Source organism: Ranitomeya variabilis, chromosome 2, assembly GCF_051348905.1.
Source record: "Ranitomeya variabilis isolate aRanVar5 chromosome 2, aRanVar5.hap1, whole genome shotgun sequence".
NCBI classification, from domain to species: domain Eukaryota; kingdom Metazoa; phylum Chordata; class Amphibia; order Anura; family Dendrobatidae; genus Ranitomeya; species Ranitomeya variabilis.
The window spans coordinates 1,001,642,065-1,001,665,272 of NC_135233.1; the positions used below are offsets into that span (position 1 = coordinate 1,001,642,065).

Here is a 23,208-nt window from a genome sequence, read left to right on the forward strand (position 1 = left end):
TGTTTCACTACAGTTTATAACGCATAGCCGTGAAAAAAAAAAAAAAAAATTTCCCCAAAAATTATTTTTTAGCCCCCAGTTTTGTATTTTCCCAAGGGTAACAGGAGAAATTGGACCCCAAAAGTTGTTGTCCAATTTGTCTTGAGTACGCTGATACCCAATATGTGGGGGGGAACCACCGTTTGGGCACATGGGAGGGCTCGGAAGGGAAGGAGCACCATTTGGAATGCAGACTTAGATGGAATGGTCTGCAGGCGTCACATTGCGTTTGCAGAGGCCCTAATGTACCTAAACAGTAGAAACCCCCCACAAGTGACACCATTTTGGAAAGTAGACCCCCTAAGGAACTCATCTAGATGTGTTGTGAGAGCTTTGAACCCCCAATTGTTTCACTACAGTTTATAACGCAGAGCCGTGCAAATAAAAAATATTTTTTTTCCACAAAAATTATTTTTTAGCCCCCAGTTTTGTATTTTCCCAAGGGTAACAGGAGAAATTGGACCCCAAAAGTTGTTCTCCAATGTGTTCCGAGTATGCTGATACCCCATATGTGGGGGTAAACCACTGTTTGGGCGCACGGGAGAGCTCGGAAGGGAAGGAGCACTGTTTTACTTTTTCAACGCAGAATTGGCTGAAATTGAGATCGGACGCCATGTCGCGTTTGGAGAGCCCCTGATGTGCCTAAACAGTGGAAACCCCCCAATTATAACTGAAACCCTAATCCAAACACACCCCTAACCCTAATCCCAACTGTAACCCTAACCACACCTCTAACCCAGACACACCCCTAACCCTAATCCCAACCGTAAATGTAATCCAAACCCTAACCCTAACTTTAGCCCCAACCCTAAACCTAACTTTAGCCCCAACCCTAACTGTAGCCTTAACCCTAGCCCTAACCCTAACCCCAACCCTAACCCTAGACTCAACCCTAACCCTAGCCCCAACCCTAACCCTAGCCCTAACCCTAGCCCCAACCCTAACCCTAGCCCCAACCCTAACCCTAGCCCCAACACTAACCCTAGCCCCAAACCTAACCCTAGCCCTAACCCTAACCCTAACACTAGCCCTAACCCTAATGGTAAAATGGAAATAAATACATTTTTTAATTTTTTTTATTTTTCCCTAACTAAGGGGGTGATGAAGGGGGGTTTGATTTACTTTTATAGCGGGTTTTTTAGCGGATTTTTATGATTGGCAACAGTCACACACTGAAAGAAGCTTTTTATTGCAAAAAATATTTTTTGCGTTACCACATTTTGAGAGCTATAATTTGTCCATATTTGAGTCCACAGAGTCATATGAGATCTTGTTTTTTGCGGGACGAGTTGACGTTTTTTTTGGTAACATGCTCGGGCACAGGAGATTTTTTGATCGCTTTTTATTCCGATTTTTGTGAGGCAGAATGACCAAAAACCAGCTATTCATGAATTTCTTTTGGGGGAGGCGTTTATACCGTTCCGCGTTTGGTAAAATTGATAAAGCAGTTTTATTCCTCGGGTCAGTATGATTACAGCGATACCTCATTTCTATCTTTTTTTATGTTTTGGCGCTTTTATACGATAAAAACTATTTTATAGAAAAAATAATTATTTTGGCATCGCTTTATTCTGAGGACTATAACTTTTTTATTTTTTCGCTGATGATGCTATATGGCGGCTCGTTTTTTGCAGGACAAGATGACGTTTTCAGCGGTACCATGGTTATTTATATCCGTCTTTTTGATCGCGTGTTATTCTACTTTTTGTTTGGCAGTATGAGAATAAAGCGTTGTTTTTTGCCTCGTTTTTTTTTTTACGGTGTTCACTGAAGGGGTTAACTAGTGATATAGTTTTATAGGTGGGGTCGTTACGGACGCGGCGATACTAAATATGTGTACTTTTATTGTTTGATTTTTTTTATTTAGATATAGAAATGTATTTATGGGAATAATATTTTTTTTTTCTTTATTTAGGAATTTTTTTTTTCTTTTTTTTTTTACACATGTGGGATTTTTTTTTTTTACTTTTTTACTTTGTCCCAGGGGGGGACATCACAGATCGGTGATCTGACAGTGTGCACAGCACTCTGTCAGATCACCGATCTCACTTACAGCCGTGCAGGCTTACCAGCACCTGCATGGCACCCGGAAGTAATCCCTGCAGGACCCGGATGCAGCCCCGCGGCCATTTTGGATCCGGGGCCTGCAGGGATAGGAGGTAAGAGACCCTCGCAGCAACGCGATCACATCGCGTTGCTCCGGGGGTCTCAGGAAGCACGCAGGGAGCCCCCTCCCTGCGCGATGCTTCCCTGTACCGCCGGCACACCGCGATCATGTTTGACCGCGGTGTGCCGGGGGTTAATGTGCCGGGGGCGGTCCGTGACCGCTCCTGGCACATAGTGCCGGATGTCAGCTGCGATAGGCAGCTGACACCCGGCCGCGATCGGCCACGCTCCCCCTGTGAGCACGGCCGATCCTGCTGGACGTACTATTCCGTCCTTGGGAATTAGGGCCCACCCCACATGGACGGAATAGTACGTCCAATGGCAGAAAGGGGTTAATTTATTAAATATCCACTTGGAACATGGTGAAAAGCGGTAACGTAAAACACCCTCAAGTCTCCATTATAACAGACATACAGTGGCTTGCGATAGTGTTCACCCCTTCGGCATTTTCCAAGATCCAAACTGGAATTTCACTGTTTTTTTTACGATTTGCATCAGTTCATGTGAAGAACATGCCGACAACTGTGAACATTTGATTTTCTTTTTATTGTGAAGAAAACAACAAATAGGAAAACAAACTGAAAACTGTAGTGTGCATTACTATTCATACCCCTAAAGTAAGTACTTTGTAATGCCTCCTATTCACCTTCCCTAAGTCAGTACTTTGTAGAGCCTCCTTTTGCAGCAATTACAGCAATTCACTTTGAATGAGTCTCTATAAGCTTTCCACATCTTGCCACTGGGATTTTTGCCTATTCCTCAAGGCAAAACTGCTCCAGCTCCTTCAAGTTAGATGGTTTCCTCTGGTGAACAGCAATCTTCAAGTCTGACCACAGATTATCAATTGGATTAAGGTCTGGGCTTTGACTAGTCCACTCCAAAACATTTACACATTTCCCCTTAAACCACTTGAGTGTTACTTTAGCAGTATGCTTTGGGTCATTGTCTTGTTGGAAGGTGAACCTCTGCCCCAGTCTCAAAACTTTGACAAGCTGAAACAGGTTTTGCTCAAGAATATATCTGCATTCTGCACCATCCATCTTCCCACTGACTAGGACCATTTTCGTTGTTCCTGCTGCTGAAAAAAACATCCCCACGACATGAAGCTGCCACCACATTTCACTGTGGGGATGGTTATTCTTGGGGCGATGAGCTGTTGGTTTAGCGCCAGATACAATATTTACCTTAGTGGCCAAAAAGTTCAATTTTGATCTCATCTGACCATAGCACCTTCCTCCACACATTTGGAGAGTTTCCCACATGTCTTTTGTCAAACTCGAAACAAGCCTTACAATTTTTGTTAGTAAAGGCTTTTTTCTGCCAACTCTTCCATGAAAGGCCACCTCTATGGAGTGTACGGCTTATTGTGGTCGTATGGACAGATATTCCAGTCTCTGCTTGAGAACTCTGCAGCTCCTTCAGGGTTACCTTTGGTCTCTGTGCTGCCTCTCTGATTAATGCTTTTCTTGCCCTGGCTGAGAGTTTTGGTGGGCGACCCTCTCTTGGCAGGTTTTTGTGGTACCATGTTCTTTCCATTTGATGATAATGGATTTGATGGTGGTCCGTGGAATCATCAGATATTCGGATATTTTTTATAACCCAACCCTGACTTGTGCTTTCTAACAACTTTGTCCCTGACTTGCTTGGAGATCTCCTTGGTCTTAATGGTGGCGTTTGGTTAGTGGTGCCTCTAACTTAATGGTGTTGCAGCCTCTGTGGCCTTTCAGAAAATGTGTGTATATACTGTCCGACCGTGTGACACTTAGATTGCACACAGGGGGACTTCCTTTCACTAAGCTTGCACCAGAAATTTTTAGGGGGTTCACAGCAAAAGGGGTGAATACATATGCACATGCCAATTTTTAGTTAATTGATCCCACAAATTTAATTGGTGCCTATATTTTTCTCACTTCACCAATTTAAGGCTATTTAGTGCTGATGTATCACGCACAAGTCGCATTACAAAAATATTTACACACAGGTTGTAATGTAAAAAACATAGGTAAAAAGCCATTGTAGTCAGTAAATGGAGCATGTGTGATGATAGTCTATATGTGTTTGTCCATCTGCTATAAAAGACAGCGCTGGGTGAGGGGCAACAGATCTGGGGGTCACAGATGAGTCAGAATAAACACATAACAGGACATCGGCATTATGAATGAAATATTAGAAATGAGAGTGCTGTTATGTAACCCCGTCAGATATGTACATAGAGACTGAGCAGGAAAACAATTGTGGGCTAGAACCAGCTCCGTTTAGTTCATCTCAGCCTTGCCTTTGTCTGCCGCATTAGGTGCAATCATCTGTGTTATTGTTATACAGTATATTATACTGCGTATCATTGTGCTATTACTATACAGTGTATCATCTGGGGCTTGTCTGCCTGCTTATTTTACGGTCTGGATCTATACACCTGCATGAAACTTTTTATACGACCCATCTGCCACACGGCCACACAGGGTACAATGTTCAGGGCTCCGATCCTTACTTGCAAACATCTCAGTTAAAATCATTTATTAATTTTTACAGCACAATGTAAAGTAGAAAAACAGGGCTGACCTTTCCCCCACTTCTGTGTGACATGGTCCTGCACTCAGACGGCTGTGACTCTGACACTTGGAGTCAGCTAAAATGCCAGACTGTAGGTGATCCATTATATTCCAGACGGAGGGGTCCTTCCCACGTCACCTCTAAGAACAACCCAAACCCCTACACTCGGATTAGAAAGGGGAAAAAAAAAAGCAAGAGCAGGTGCACATTCTCAGGCTACATGGTCACGGACCTTGCTCGGAGCTTGCTTTGCCAGCAAATGTAAGAATGTTACCAATAATTCTAAAAATCAGATTAGGACAATCTGCTTACCGAGGTTTGAGCTTTTCTTTCTGCTAATATACAGTTCCTTTGGTGCCTCGCCTGGCCTAGGATCCCATCCGAGTGTCTGTACGGTGCCCTATAGAAAGCATAGCACACCAAATGGTCCCCAGAAAGGGCCAATATGGGCCAGAAGCAGAAAGCGAGCGTCTACGGTTGATTCTGCAATTCACAATTGTTTTTACGTAAATTCTACAATTACACTCCATTATATAGTACAGGATAATGTAAGTGTACGGGGTTTTACTATCACATACAGTAGAATAAAACTATATTTCGAGGAGAACCTGTCACTAGATACATGCTGCCCCAACTACGGACAGCATGAATCAGTATGGCTACATCTCCGCAGCATTTGATTGAAAACATGGTTTGAAGAAAAGGCCGAGGCCATAGAGAGACGTGACTAGTCCCTGCTGGCTCCAGGTGACAGGTCTCTCCCATGTGTGCACATAGTGACCTGTCAATCAACCAGCGTGATGTAGGGAGACTAGACAGGTCTCTCCTTAGACTTTAAACATCCGGCTAGGGAGCATGTCTTTTCTCCTGAAAGGACCATGAGTTTCAGAGAAAGACATACCTGCCTGCAATCCTGCAGCTAGGCTCTGCGTCATAAAGCCTGTGGTCCGGGCAGTATGACTATAGTGACAGGTTCCCTTTAAGGCAATGCTGCAAATTCACACTTTTTCTATGGTAGCTTTTGTGCAGATTCTTTGACTTGTCCAAAGCCATATTCACAAGTGGAATGTTTCCTGCAAGTGTCTGCAACACAATACACTATAGCAATCTGTAAGAAAGCTGGAATTCAGCATTTAAAGGGGTTTCCACTATATGCACAACCCCTTCTCATTCTGAGCGTTTACCCCCAACACTCATACTCTATTTCTATTCCAGGGCAGTCCCAGCAGTGTCGGCATAGATGAGAGATGAGTGTAAGTGTTTTTATCTTAACCGGCAAACGTTCAGAATGGGAACGGGTTGTCCTAGTAGCCAACGACAACTTTAAAAAGGTAATTGCAATTTACATGTGTTTTTCAAAATTTTGGCATAGGAGTCTATAGGGAAAAAGCACCAAAAACACATAGTTCAATGGCATCAGGGAACTGGTATCTCAGAAAATCCTATTTAACTGCAGATAATGGGCAAATCTGCAGGGTTACAATGCTGCTTTGGCCCCTTACTGAAAGTGCGGCACCTGGGAGAAAATGAAGCTATTTCCTCCCAGCACTATGTACACTACTTACTTGAGCAAATCCTTCTCTGTGTAGTATTTGGTTCCATGTAGATAACGTAGGGGTCTTTGGAGACAAATGATGGCCTCAAAGGATTCTATATGAACATTGTCTAGCTGTACGTGAACACTGTTTAGCACTATTTTGGATAACTATGTCACTCTCTGACATACTCCCCTGAAGTTTTACATGTCAGTCTTAATGAAGGGAGTGATGGAGTAATTAGCACAAAATTTATTAAGAGGTGTACATCACCTAATGAATTTGGTGCGCCATCACCTGGAATGTGTGGCAGTCAGGGGCTGGGGTACATCTCTGCAGCAATTTATTCCACTTATGTTGGTGTAAATAATTATGAATTTTTCGGTCATGATTGGCCAGACCCCAACTTTTTTTTTCAAAACGCTTGCGGAGTTGCTCGGATCTGGCATCAAAATGCCAAAAGTCACAAAAATGGTATAAAGTTCTGGTGAAAAATTGCATCGTGAATCATTGCTTAAGGCTAAAAAACAGACTCTGGGTTAACCCCTTAATGCAAGAGAGAAGTGGGTTGGGGATCATAGGGGGTTGAAGAACCAGCAATACTACATGTCAATGAACAGAGCTGAATGACTGGTGGTGGCATGTGGTAATGTTGGGCGTTATACTACAACTGCAATCAATCAGTGGGTGTGTATTACATTCTGCATCAATGTTGGGGGCAATGTGCTGCTGCTGTGATTCTAGTATTATTATATTAATATTTCCAAGACTTAGTTACCGATGGTCTATCCTTGGAATAGGTCATTAAAATCAGTTTGGCGGGGGGCAGACACCCAGGGCCCTTGTGAACGTTTGTGGTCGTCGTTCATAGGAGATCGTGATTTCTATTATACACTGCTCAAAAAAATAAAGGGAACACTTAAACAACAGAATAGAACTCCAAGTAAATCAAACTTCTGTGAAATCAAACTGTCCACTTAGGAAGCAACACTGATTGATCATTTTTAGGTTTTATTGTTCTCAACACATTCCACTATGTAATGAATAAAAATTTACAGCTGGAATATTTCATTCAGTGATATCTAGGATGTGGGATTTTAGTGTTCCCTTTATTTTTTTGAGCAGTGTATATAGCAGTGCTGAGGCTCTGCAATGTACAGTGTTATGTAAAATTTTTGATATCCTGGTCAAAATTACTGTTATTGTGAACACTTAAGCAAGTTGAAGATAAAATTATCTCTAAAACGACTAAAGTTAAAGATGACACATTTCCTTTATATTTTAGGAAAAAAAATATATATATATTGTAATTTTTTTACTTATTAAAAATTGCAAAAAAGAAAATCGGCTGATGCAAAAGTTTGGGCACCCTTGGAGATATGTGTGCTCAGATAAATTTGACTAAGGTTTCAGACCTTAAGAGGTCTGTTAGGGTTATGGCTTGTTCACTATCATCATTAGGAGACGTCAGGTGAAACAAATTTCCCACTTTTATAAAAATCCAGCCCCCTCTAACCTTGTGCCAAAACACAGCAGCCATGGGTTCTTCTAAGGAGGTGCCTAGCACTCTGAAAATGAAAATGGCAGAGGCCCACAAAGCAGGAGAAGGCTATAAGAAGAGAGCAAAGTTTTCTCAAGTTGACATTTCCTCAGTGTGAAAAGTAATTAAGAAATGGCAGTTAACAGGAACAGTGTAGGTCAAGATAAGGTCTGGAAGACCAAGCAAATTTTCAGTGAGAGCTGCTTGTAGGATTGCTAGAGAGGCAAACCTGAAAACCCTCTTGACTGCAAAACACCTTCAGAAAGATTTAGCAGACTCTGGAGTTATGGTACATTGTTCTACTGTTCAGAGGCACAAACATGGCCTTCATGGAAGAGTCATCAGAAGAAAACCTCTCCTTCGTCCTCACCAAAGTCAGCTTCAGACGTATGCAAAAGAACATATAAACAAGCCTAATGCATTTTAGAAACAAGTCCTGTGGACCGATGAGGTTAAAATAGAACTCTTTGGTCATAATGATCAAAGGTATGTGTGGAGAAAAAAGGGCACAGAATTTTTAGGAAAAGAACATCTCGCCAACCATTAAGCATGGGGGTGGATCAATCATATTTTGGGGTTGTGTTGCAGCCAATGGCACAAAGAACATTTCACAGGTAGAGGAAAGAATGGATTCAATGAAATGTCAACAAATTCTAGATGCAAACATAACACCATCTGTAAAAAAGCTGAAGTTGAAAAGAGGATGGCTTCTACAAATGGATAATGATCCTAAACACACGTCAAAATCCACAATAGATGACCTCAAAAGGCACTAGCTGAAGGTTTTACAACAGTTTTACAAAGGAAATGTGTTATCTTTTACTTTAGCCCTTTAAGAGATGATTTTATCTTCAACTTCCTTAACTGTTCACAATAACAGTAACCAAGGGGGCCCAAACTTTTACATGCCGCTGTACATTACAAGCGATTGGGTGATCATAGATTGGATGATCACAGCTTCATATCTCCTAAGGGCACTATTAAAAACAGTAAAAAGTTTAAAAATAAGAAAGTTTTAAAAAATATTTAGAAAAAAAAAACACAAAAGTTCAAATCACCCTCCTATTTATTTAAAAATAAAAAAGACACATTTGGAATCGCTGCTTTCATAAAAGTCCAATCTATGAAAATATAAAATAAGTTAATCCTATCGTTAAATAGTATAGCAAGAAAAAAAATCGAAATGCGAGAATTATGGTTTTTTTGGACACCGCAATATTGCAATAAAAATGTAACATGCAGCAATTAAAATATCGTATCTATCCAAAATTATTTTAGTAAAAACTTCAACTCAGTGAACAAAAGATAGTCCCTCACACAGCTTCCGATCCTGAAAAATTAAAATGCTACGGGTCTCAGTAAATGGCAACAACGGCAAAAATGGTTTTTCATACAAATTCCCAAATAATGTTTCAGTACTTAAATAAATAAAAAACTATACATGTTTGGCATCTGCGTACTCCTGCTGACCTGGAGAATCATATCGTCAGGCCATATAGTGAGTATGGTAAATAAAAAAAAACAATTGTGGAATTGCACAAAAAGAGTTGCATGGCCCTGGTCAAGGATCCATGTCAGTATGCCGGGTAGTCAGGCTAACGTCCTGCGATCCTCCTCAGCACACTGGGTACTGGGTGTTTACAAAAGCCCCTGCAACATCATGACATTCTGAGGGTCATGTAGACACTAGAGACACCCAGGACGCCTGTGTTTGGAGTACCGGACAAGGAAGTTCGCAAAGCTCCAGCTGCCACTGAGAACGGACATCAACACTAAACCTGGGTCCTGAGAACGTACAATATTTTACTCAATAGTGATGATAGATAGATGGATGGATGGATGGATGGATAGGTAGGTAGGTAGATGATCCTGTGACTGTGCAATTGTCCTTAGAGCACAGAAGCGGATGCAGAACATGAGGGAGGAAGTCTTATCCATCCTGTGCAATGTGCCCTGGAGACATGTTCTGTACGTGCAGCATCATGTCGGGGACTGAGCGGCCATTACACAAGTTTCTCTGGAGTAACGGTGCCATATACAGCCACATCCTACACAGCACATAATGGGAAGGGGGATGGGACGTAATAAAAAGAATGAAGAAAAGGAATAAATAAAAAGAATGAAAATAATAATAAATCAGTCCAAAAATATGGAGAGGAATGATATGCTTCTTGTGTATCGTAGACATGGAATTTATGTGTTCTTTCTCCTATTATCTACATATATTTCATGTTCACTCCCCAGCGACAAGTACAGGGAGTATAATATGGGATATGTGTTAATTTCCCTATTATCTACAGTATATTCTGCTCATTCAAAATCTAACCTATTATAACTTTCTATATTTTTGTACCAATATTATATATGTTAATTATTTTTATTTATTCCTTTTCTTCGTTCTTTTCAGTACGTCCCAGTGGTGACATCTCCGTGCACACGCTGCTCCTCTCATCCTACAGTAACCCCACTGTGCCGCCTGATGGCAGGAGGCGTGAGCGCCAGAGATGTGCCCCCCAGAGATGTGCCCCCTGGGGATGTGCCCCCCTGGAGATGTGCGCCCCGGAGATGTGCCCCCCTCCCGGAGATGTGACCCCCGGAGATGTGACCCCCCGGAAGATGTGCGCCCCGGAGATGTGCCCCCCAGAGAAATGCTCCTCGGAGATGTGCCCCTCCGGAGATGTGCGCCCCGGAGATGTGTGCCCCGGAGATATGCTCCCCGGAGATGTGCCCCCCTCCTGGAGATGTGCCCCCTGGGGATGTGCCCCCCTTCCAAAGATGTGACCCCCGGAGATGTGACCCCCCTCCCCCCGGAGATGTGCCCCCCGGAAGATGTTCTCCCCGGAGATGTGCCCCCTCCTCCCGAAGATGTGCCCCCTGAAGATGTGCCCCCCGGAGATGTTCTCCCTGCCATATATACATATACACACACTATGTGTGGTGAATTAGAGATATTGTGAGCGACATAACAGACTGTACACATCTATTACATTTATATACTGTGTTACATTACAGATGTCATATCTTCCTATATTCTATCTCCTTCACTAGAAACTAGAAGAATTTAAAAGAATAAATATGTGTGTATACATGCTGGTGTGTATATATGTGGGTTTATATATGCGGGTGTATATAAACATATAAATTTATATATATATATATATATATCTAATATATAAAGCTGAATGTGTGTGTGTGTGTATGTATGTATGTATGTATGTATGTCCGGGATTGGCATCTGAACCGTAGCAGCTACAGCCACAAAATTTTGCACAGTCACACGTCTGGACCCCGAGAGCGTCATAGGCTATGTTGTGAGGTGAAATTTTAACCCCGCGCTTTCCAATTCACCAAACAATTTTGCCCCTATCTACATAATGGGGAAAAAGTGAAAGGAAAAGTGTTGGAGGCGTCGCAGCTACAGGCACAAAATTTTGCACAGTCACACGTCTGGACCCTGAGAGCGTCAAAGCTATATTGTGAGGTGAAATTTTAACCCCGCGCTTTCCAAGTCACCAAACAATTTTGCCCCTATCTACATAATGGGGAAAAAATGAAAGGAAAAGTGTTGGAGGCAAATTAACAGCTGCCAGATGTGAACAAGGGGGACTTAAAGAATGACAGCGATGGCACCAAAGAGTATATACTGTACAGTTGCTAAGGTGGGGCCCCAACATGGGATAATCACACCACCACGGGGATATGAACACACACACAAAATGCGCCACACACTACCACGTGCTCGAACACATATACCACCCTCAGTGCACATTTCACCACACATACACCAACCTCGCCACATAAAAGTAGAAACACAAAAGTCGCCGCTCAAAACTCGCCACGCGCAAAACTCTCCACATGCAAAACTCGCCACACGTGCAAAACTCGCCACACGCAAAACTTGCACACGCAGAAAAATTGCCACACGCAGAAAAATTGCCACATGCACAAAAGTTGCAACACATGCAAAAGTTGCCTCACACAAAACTTGCACATACTCAAAAGGCACCACACATAAAACTCGCCACGCGCAAAACTCGCCATGCGCAAAACTTGCTGCACACAACTTGCTACACTAACCTGTCACATGCAACTCGACACACAAAAAGTTGCTACACGCATGTCGCCACACAAAACTCATCTCACAAAAGTCCCTACATGCATGTCGCCACACGCAACTCAACACACACAACTTGACACACGAAACTCGCCCTAAAACACACACAAGTCTGGTATCCTTCAAAAATAAAAATCTGATTAATAAGCAGACAAACTACAAGAGCAACAAATGTACCATATAGGAATCCGGCAGCTGTCAGTCACATGACCAGTCTATTATGTGTATGTGTGAGCTAATATATACTGCCAGGGGGTGGGCTTACTGTTGGCTGGGGATTTATCAGGCTGCCATTTTAGCTTACAAATACTGAGGTAAAAATACTGACCAAATAACGTGTGAACGAGGGCTAATACAGGAGGAGATGGCATACAGCTATATACTATATACAGGAGATGACACACAGGTATATACTATTTACAGGGGAGATGACACACAGGTATATACTATATACAGGAGGAGATGACACACAGATATATACTATATACAGGAGAGATGACACACAGGTATATACTATATAGAGGAGGAGATGACATACAGGTACATACTACATACAGGAGGAGATGACATACAGGTATATACTATATACAGGAGGAGATGACACACAGGTATATACTATATACAGGAGCAGATTACCTACAGGTATATAGTATATACAGGAGGAGATGACACAGGTATATGCTATGTATAGGAGGAGATGACATACAGGTATATACTATATACAGGAGATGACACACAGATATATACTATATATAGGTGAGATGACACACAGGTATATACTATATACAGGAGATTACATACAGGTATATCTAATATATAAAGCTGAATGTGTGTATGTATGTATGTGTGTATGTCCGGGATTGGCATCTGTACCGTCGCAGCTACAGCCACAAAATTTTGCACAGTCACACGTCTGGACCCCGAGAGCGTCATAGGCTATGTTGTGAGGTGAAATTTTAACCCCGCGCGTTCCAATTCACCAAACAATTTTGCTCCTATCTACATAATGGGGAAAAAGTGAAGGGAAAAGTGTTGGAGGAAAATTGACAGCTGCCAGATGTGAACAATGAGGACTTAAAGAATGAGAGCGATGGCGACAAAGAGTATATACCGTACAGTTGCTAAGGTGGGGCCCCGACATGGGATACTCACCACACACGGGGATATGAACACAAACACAAAATGCGCCACACACTACCACGTGCTTGAACACATATACCACCCTCAGCACACATTTCACCACACACACACACCAACCTCGCCACATAAAAGTCGAAACACAAAAGTCACCACTCAAAACTCGCTACATGCAAAACTCGCCATATGCAAAACTAGGCTCACGCAAAACTCGCCACACGTGCAAAACTCACCTCATGGAAAACTCACCTCATGCAAAACTTGCACACACAGAAAAATTGCCACATGTACAAAAGTTGCACCACATGCAAAAGTTGCCTCACACAAAACTTGCACATACTCAAAATGCACCACACATAAAACTCGCCACGCGCAAAACTCGCCATGCACAAATCTTGCTGCACACAACTTGCTACACTAACCTGTCACATGCAACTCAACACACAAAATGTTGCTACACGCATGTCGCCACACAAAACTCATCTCACAAAAGTCGCTACATGCATGTCGCCACACGCAACTCAACACACACAACTTGACACATAAAACTCGCCCTAAAACACACACAAGTCTGGTATTGTCCTTCAAAAATAAAAATCTGATTAATAAGCAAACTACAAGAGCAACAAATGTACCATATAGGAAATACGGCAGCTGTCAGTCACATGACCTGTCTATTATGTGTATGTGTGAGCTAATATATACTGCCAGGGGGGAGGGCTTCCTGTTGGCTGGGGATTTATCAGGCTGCCAATAGCAACCAATCACAGCTCAGCTTCTATTTTGCTACAGTTAATTAACCTGAGCTCTGATTGGTTAATATAGGCAACAAAGACATTCTCAGTATAACAAAGCTAATATATGTTGTGAAATGCTTCTATTTGCTTAGTTTTTGCCTTTTAATAATTACATTTCTATCTATTTGTTTTGTGGTTTTTGTGTGCAGAATAAATTTTTGTTAACACATTCTATTTTGCTAACAGCAGTCATTAACCCGGGCGAAGCCGGGTAGTACAGCTAGTCTAATATATAAAGCTGAATGTGTGTGTGTGTGTATGTATGTATGTATGTATGTATGTCCGGGATTGGCATCTGAACCGTAGCAGCTACAGCCACAAAATTTTGCACAATCACACGTCTGGACCCCGAGAGCGTCATAGGCTATGTTGTGAGGTGAAATTTTAACCCCGCGCTTTCCAATTCACCAAACAATTTTGCCCCTATCTACATAATGGGGAAAAAGTGAAAGGAAAAGTGTTGGAGGCGTCGCAGCTACAGGCACAAAATTTTGCACAGTCACACGTCTGGACCCTGAGAGCGTCAAAGCTATATTGTGAGGTGAAATTTTAACCCCGCGCTTTCCAAGTCACCAAACAATTTTGCCCCTATCTACATAATGGGGAAAAAATGAAAGGAAAAGTGTTGGAGGCAAATTAACAGCTGCCAGATGTGAACAAGGGGGACTTAAAGAATGACAGCGATGGCACCAAAGAGTATATACTGTACAGTTGCTAAGGTGGGGCCCCAACATGGGATAATCACACCACCACGGGGATATGAACACACACACAAAATGCGCCACACACTACCACGTGCTCGAACACATATACCACCCTCAGTGCACATTTCACCACACATACACCAACCTCGCCACATAAAAGTAGAAACACAAAAGTCGCCGCTCAAAACTCGCCACGCGCAAAACTCTCCACATGCAAAACTCGCCACACGTGCAAAACTCGCCACACGCAAAACTTGCACACGCAGAAAAATTGCCACACGCAGAAAAATTGCCACATGCACAAAAGTTGCAACACATGCAAAAGTTGCCTCACACAAAACTTGCACATACTCAAAAGGCACCACACATAAAACTCGCCACGCGCAAAACTCGCCATGCGCAAAACTTGCTGCACACAACTTGCTACACTAACCTGTCACATGCAACTCGACACACAAAAAGTTGCTACACGCATGTCGCCACACAAAACTCATCTCACAAAAGTCCCTACATGCATGTCGCCACACGCAACTCAACACACACAACTTGACACACGAAACTCGCCCTAAAACACACACAAGTCTGGTATCCTTCAAAAATAAAAATCTGATTAATAAGCAGACAAACTACAAGAGCAACAAATGTACCATATAGGAATCCGGCAGCTGTCAGTCACATGACCAGTCTATTATGTGTATGTGTGAGCTAATATATACTGCCAGGGGGTGGGCTTACTGTTGGCTGGGGATTTATCAGGCTGCCATTTTAGCTTACAAATACTGAGGTAAAAATACTGACCAAATAACGTGTGAACGAGGGCTAATACAGGAGGAGATGGCATACAGCTATATACTATATACAGGAGATGACACACAGGTATATACTATTTACAGGGGAGATGACACACAGGTATATACTATATACAGGAGGAGATGACACACAGATATATACTATATACAGGAGAGATGACACACAGGTATATACTATATAGAGGAGGAGATGACATACAGGTACATACTACATACAGGAGGAGATGACATACAGGTATATACTATATACAGGAGGAGATGACACACAGGTATATACTATATACAGGAGCAGATTACCTACAGGTATATAGTATATACAGGAGGAGATGACACAGGTATATGCTATGTATAGGAGGAGATGACATACAGGTATATACTATATACAGGAGATGACACACAGATATATACTATATATAGGTGAGATGACACACAGGTATATACTATATACAGGAGATTACATACAGGTATATCTAATATATAAAGCTGAATGTGTGTATGTATGTATGTGTGTATGTCCGGGATTGGCATCTGTACCGTCGCAGCTACAGCCACAAAATTTTGCACAGTCACACGTCTGGACCCCGAGAGCGTCATAGGCTATGTTGTGAGGTGAAATTTTAACCCCGCGCGTTCCAATTCACCAAACAATTTTGCTCCTATCTACATAATGGGGAAAAAGTGAAGGGAAAAGTGTTGGAGGAAAATTGACAGCTGCCAGATGTGAACAATGAGGACTTAAAGAATGAGAGCGATGGCGACAAAGAGTATATACCGTACAGTTGCTAAGGTGGGGCCCCGACATGGGATACTCACCACACACGGGGATATGAACACAAACACAAAATGCGCCACACACTACCACGTGCTTGAACACATATACCACCCTCAGCACACATTTCACCACACACACACACCAACCTCGCCACATAAAAGTCGAAACACAAAAGTCACCACTCAAAACTCGCTACATGCAAAACTCGCCATATGCAAAACTAGGCTCACGCAAAACTCGCCACACGTGCAAAACTCACCTCATGGAAAACTCACCTCATGCAAAACTTGCACACACAGAAAAATTGCCACATGTACAAAAGTTGCACCACATGCAAAAGTTGCCTCACACAAAACTTGCACATACTCAAAATGCACCACACATAAAACTCGCCACGCGCAAAACTCGCCATGCACAAATCTTGCTGCACACAACTTGCTACACTAACCTGTCACATGCAACTCAACACACAAAATGTTGCTACACGCATGTCGCCACACAAAACTCATCTCACAAAAGTCGCTACATGCATGTCGCCACACGCAACTCAACACACACAACTTGACACATAAAACTCGCCCTAAAACACACACAAGTCTGGTATTGTCCTTCAAAAATAAAAATCTGATTAATAAGCAAACTACAAGAGCAACAAATGTACCATATAGGAAATACGGCAGCTGTCAGTCACATGACCTGTCTATTATGTGTATGTGTGAGCTAATATATACTGCCAGGGGGGAGGGCTTCCTGTTGGCTGGGGATTTATCAGGCTGCCAATAGCAACCAATCACAGCTCAGCTTCTATTTTGCTACAGTTAATTAACCTGAGCTCTGATTGGTTAATATAGGCAACAAAGACATTCTCAGTATAACAAAGCTAATATATGTTGTGAAATGCTTCTATTTGCTTAGTTTTTGCCTTTTAATAATTACATTTCTATCTATTTGTTTTGTGGTTTTTGTGTGCAGAATAAATTTTTGTTAACACATTCTATTTTGCTAACAGCAGTCATTAACCCGGGCGAAGCTGGGTAGTACAGCTAGTATATATATATACACACACACTTATTTGTATATATAATTGCTATGTAATATTTTAATATTAAATATCACACATATATATACACACACACAATATATATATATACATAGACACACACACATATATGTACGCACAGTATAGATACAGACACACACACATATATATGTACGCACAGTATACATATAGACACACACATATATATATGTACGCACAGTATATATACAGACACACATATATATATATGTACGCACAGTATATATAGACACACATATATATGTACGCACAGTATATATACAGACACACACATATATATATGTACGCACAGTATATATATAGGCACACACACATATATGTACGCACAGTATATACCGTATATAGACACACACACACATATATATGTACGCACAGTATAGATACAGACACACACACATATATATGTACGCACAGTATATACCGTATATAGACACACACATATATATGTACACACAGTATATATACAGACACACACATATATATGTACGCACAGTATATACCGTATATAGACACACACACACATATATATATATATACGCAAAGTATATACCGTATATAGACACACACACACATATATATATGTACGCACAGTATAGATACAGACACACACATATATATATGTACGCACAGTATATACCGTATATAGACACACACATATATATGTACGCACAGTATATATACAGACACACACACACATATACAGCGCATGTTACTATATAGTTAGACTTTTCTTGCTGCTCTTTGTGCCCCAGCTTGTTAACCCCTCAGTGACAGCTCTCGCTCCATATTGATGACATCAGCAGGTGCAGGACATGGTGCTGGTGGACAATGGATGATGGCTGGCTATTGCTCAGTGTACAGACATCAGTGTCTGCCATCACCCGCGGGCACAGAGCCAGGACATGGGGCAGTACCTGGTGCCAGCTGCTCGGTTTCCCCCTCTGGACCTTCCTTGGCCACGGACAAGTTGCTAGCCCCATGGTCCCCGGAGCCGCCCCGGCCGCCCTGCGGAGGGAGCAGCAGCCTCACTTCTTCCTCGTCCGGCCTCATTCCCGGCTCCCGGGTGATTACCGCTCTGCTCGGGGATCAGCGCTCTCATATACCGGCTAATTCTGGTTCACCGAGGAGACAGAAAAATACATGATGGAGCCTGCAGCGCCTCACACGCGCCCTCTGCAGGTCACGGCGCGCACTGCCACTGACATCCTGACTGCTGGACCAACACAGTACAAGTGGACGGCCACAGATACATCCATGTGGGCAGAACGTGGCGCTTTGGAGCTCAATAAGCTGCTTGGTGGCAAAGAATATCATTATGTCGGCGCTCTGGTTAACTGTGGGAACCGTATGACACCAATCACAGTATGGTGTTCATCATAACATTAAAAACAGCTAAGGCATAGTTCAGACCAGCCAAGACGTTTTAAGACCAGGCATCACATTGCTGAGGTGACCTATTTTGCGTGGAGCTCAGGTTGCTCATCCACGTTATGGAGGGATCCTCACAGAGTCAGAACTTGGGGCCGGAGCCATGTGAACGACATCACGGTCACACATTCAGTATTTGGTCAGTATTTTACCTCAGTATTTGTAAGCCAAAACCAGGAGTGGAACAGTCAGAGGAAAAGTATAATAGAAACACGTCACCACTTCTGTATTTATCACCCACTCCTGGATTTCGTTTACAAATACTGAGGTAAAATACTGAATGTGTGCAGCCCCCTCTGTACTTTTGCTCACCGGGCCCCTGTCGCCACTCATACAAATCTAGCGCATGCGCAACGTTCATTCCAGCAGCATTACTGTGTCTCTGAAGCCAGGTGTACGCTTCCCGGCTTCAGAGGCACACACTGCGCATTTTGGGAAGCTATCTTATAATCTTCTGGACATGCGTAGTACTCAGTATGTCCCGGTTAGAAAGTGCTTCCCACCATATTGAGTAGATCCAGGTGATTTTGCGCCTCAGAGAGGCTGCATGTGCATGATTCCCACCGGGTGTCAGCTGATTCTGACACCCCACTGTCATGGTTCTCAATGGCAAGAGAACGTAGTAAAGCATACAAAAGGACTAGCTCTTGGAAGATGGGAACTCGAGCTGACTGTGAGCTAAACCTACCGCACAACTAACAGTGGCCGGGTAGCGTGCCTACGTTTTATCCCTAGACGCCCAGCGCCAGCCGGAGGACTGACTGACCCTAGCAGAGGAAAATACAGACCTGGCTTACCTCTAGAGAAATTTTCCCCAAAAGGCAGACAGTAGCCCCCACATATATTGTCGGTGATTTCAGAGGAAATTGACATACGAAGTATGAAGATAGGTTTAGCAAATTGAGGTCCGCTTACTAGATAGTAGGAAGACAGAAAAGGGAACTTCACAGTCAGCTGAAAACCCTTTCAAAACACCATCCTGAAATTACTTTAAGACTCTAATATCAACTCATGACACCAGAGTGGCAATTTCAGCTCACAAGAGCTTCCAGCCTCAGAAATATTCAATCACAGAGAACTGGAACAAAAATGCAAAACAAACTTAGGACTACAAGTCCAACTTAGCTGATAGTAGTCTAGGAGCAGGAACATGCAACAGAAAGGCTTCTGGTAACATTGTTGGCCGGCATAGAAATGACTGAGGAGCAAGGCTAAATAGAAAACTCCCACATCCAGATGGAAACAGGTGAACAGAGGAGATGAAGCACACAAGTTCAGTACCACCAGTGACCACCGGGGGAGCCCAGAAACCAAAATCACAACACCCCACACTCATTACCAGGAGCGGCGCCAGCTCCGCTCTCGGCACTTTAACCCCCTAAATGTAGCAATCACAGCATTTAGAAGACAGGCAGAGGGAGGGGGCCCTCCAATAGCCGCCCCCACGACATCATCATGGGTGACCATTGCCATGGTGACCCGCCATCGTCATGACGACATCTGGGTCACAGTTGTTTTTTGTTTTGCTTTTTTACTAGGTTCACTAAATGCTAAAACTGACCTGCCACTATGATTCTCCAGGTCATTACAAGTTCATAGACACCAAACATGTCTAGGTTCTTTTGGTTCTATTTCATATATGTGGTAAAAAAGAATTTCCAAATTTAGTTAAAAAAAAATTGCGCCATTTTCCGATACATGTAGCATCTCCATTTTTCATGATCTCAGGTCAGGTGAGGGCTTATTTTTTGCGTGCCGAACTGACGTTTCTAATGATACCATTTTGGTGCAGATACAATCTTTTGATCACCCGTTATTGCATTTTAATTAGTGTTGAGCGATACCGTCCGATACTTGAAAGTATCGGTATCGGAAAGTATCGGCCGATACCGGCAAAGTATCGGATCTAATCCGATACCGATACCCGATACCAATACAAGTCAATGGGACTCAAGTATCGGACGGTATTCTGTATGGTTCCCAGGGTCTGAAGGAGAGGAAACTCTCCTTCAGGCCCTGGGATCCATATTAATGTGTAAAGAATTAAAATAAAAAATATTGCTATACTCACCTCTCCGACGCAGCCTGGACCTTACCGAGGGAACCGGCAGCGTTCTTTGCTTAAAACGCGCGCGTTTACTGCCTTCCGTGACGTCACGGCTTGTGATTGGTCACGTGCCGCCCATGTGGCCGCGACGCGACCAATCACAGCAAGCCGTGACGTAATTTTCAGGTCCTCAATGCCTAATTCTAGGCATTCAGGATTTGAAAATTACGTTACGGCTTGTGATTGGTCGCGTCGCGGTCACATGGGCGACGCGACCAATCACAAGCCGTGACGTCACAGGAGGCAGGAAACGCGCGCATTTTAAAATTACGTCACGGCTTGTGATTGGTTGCGTGCCGCCCATGTGACCGCGACGCGACCAATCACAGCAAGCCGTGACGTAATTTCAGGTCCTGAATGCCTAATTCTGCATTCAGGACCTGAAAATTACGTCACGGCTTGCTGTGATTGGTCGCGTCGCGGTCACATGGGCGGCACGCAACCAATCACAAGCCGTGACGTAATTTTAAAATGCGCGCGTTTCCTGCCTCCCGTGACGTCACGGCTTGTGATTGGTCACGTCGCCCATGTGACCGCGACGCGCCCAATCACAAGCCGTAACGTAATTTTCAAATCCTGAATGCCTAGAATTAGGCATTCAGGACCTGAAAATTACGTCACGGCTTGCTGTGATTGGTCGCGTCGCGGCCACATGGGCGGCACGCGACCAATCAGAAGCCGTGACGTCACGGAAGGCAGTAAACGCGCGCATTTTAAGCAAAGAAGGCTGCCGGTTCCCTCGGTAAGGTGCAGGCTGCGTCGGAGAGGTGAGTATATCAATATTTTTTATTTTAATTCTTTCTTTTACACATTAATGTTGTTTCGATACAGATACCCGATACCACAAAAGTATCGGATCTCGGTATCGGAATTCCGATACCCGCAAGTATCGGCCGATACCCGATACTTGCGGTATCGGAATGCTCAACACTAATTTTAATGCAATGTCGCGGCAATCAAAAAAAGTAATTCTGGCGTTTTGGCTTTTTTTCTTGCTAAGCTGTTTAGCGATCAGGCTAATCCTTTTTTTTATTGATTGATCGGGCACTTCTGAATACGGCAATACCAAATATGTGTATGTTTGTTTTATTTTACTGTTTTATTTTGAATGGGGCAAAAGAGGGGTGATTTGAACTGTTATTTTTTTTAATATTTTTAAAACTTTTTTTTTCTCTTTTGGCATGCTTCAATAGCCTCCATTGGAGACTAGAAGCTGCCATAACCTGATCGACTCTGCTACATGCAGACCGCCTGCATGTAGCAGAATACCTCACTTGCTAGTGCCGACCACTGGGTGGCGTTCTTAGCAATCCAGCAGTGACAACCATAGAGATCTCCAGGAGACTTCTAGTTGTCATGCCAACCCATCGGTGACCCGCGATCAAGTGACAGGGGTCACCGATGGGCGAATTTCCGGCGCGATTGCCGGAAATGCATGTTAAATGCTGTTGTCAGCATTTCACAGCAGCATTTCATGGGTTAACAGCTGCGGGAGGATCGTGAATCAGCTGTCATGTGCCCGAAAAAGTGCGGGCTCCAGCGATGAGGGGGAGGCGTCCAATGACGGATAGATCTGTCATTGGTCGTAAAGGGGTTAAAAATCACAAAATAATAAAACAATATATGTATTGTACCCATATACAAGCTTCGGCTCAATCCACAAAAAAAGCTAGTCCCCACTCAGGTCCTTCATATGTCAATATAAATATAGGGGCTTCCAAGTTACTGGTAGTACAAAGGCTCTGTAAAAGCGCTATAGCTCCTTGCACCCCCCAAAAAAATTATGCTCTCCCAAATCAAAATTCCCCCTCCCTTCTGAGCCCCACAGTGTGTCTAAACCACATTTAGCTTCCATATGTTTGGCATTTTTGTAGCGATGACAGCTCGCCTAATTTACAGGTTAGTGTCTCCAGAAACATAAGATGGGCACCACAACGTACTGGGCACTACAACGTACTAGTGACTACAATGTACTGGGCACTACAACGTACTGGTGACTACAACATTCTGGCACTATAACCACAGTTTGCAATTTTCACAAAAATCATCATTATACCTGTAGATAAATTTCCAAAGGGGTGTAACTTTCACAATGGGGTGACTTGAAAGGGGATTCTTATCTTCTAGCGCTTAGGGACTCTGTATGGAATTCGCAAACTATTCTAGGAAAATCTGCTCTCCAGGAGGCAAAATAGCACTCAGCCTGTCCTGAGTCTCGCTGTATGGCTAAACAGTACTATACAGCCACATATGGAGTATTTCTACATTCAACAGAAATTGTGGGACAATATATATATAACATCAGGTAACATTAGGTATATAACAATATATGATAACATTAGGTCGTCAAATTGAAAAAGTTAATTATTTTCACGAAAATGTTTCTGCCCGAAATTTGTAATTTTCACAATGGATAATAGGAGAAAATGGAT

General features: G+C 43.0%; 1 protein-coding gene across 4 annotated transcripts in view; it reads right to left on the reverse strand.

The window, feature by feature from the left end:
• SLC16A14 (solute carrier family 16 member 14) overlaps nucleotides 1–18,416 on the reverse strand; it is a 55,642-nt gene extending 37,226 nt beyond the window's left edge. For 2 of the 4 annotated variants that reach the window (XR_013221964.1, XM_077291199.1), the window contains exon 1: nucleotides 18,156–18,293. The gene's annotated coding sequence lies outside the window, so the exon portion shown is untranslated. Of the gene's footprint in view, nucleotides 1–17,976 lie in introns of all 4 variants that reach the window. The other 2 variants (XM_077291196.1, XM_077291197.1) reach the window with 2 other exon arrangements.
• Between the last annotated feature and the right edge of the window lie 4,792 nt (nucleotides 18,417–23,208).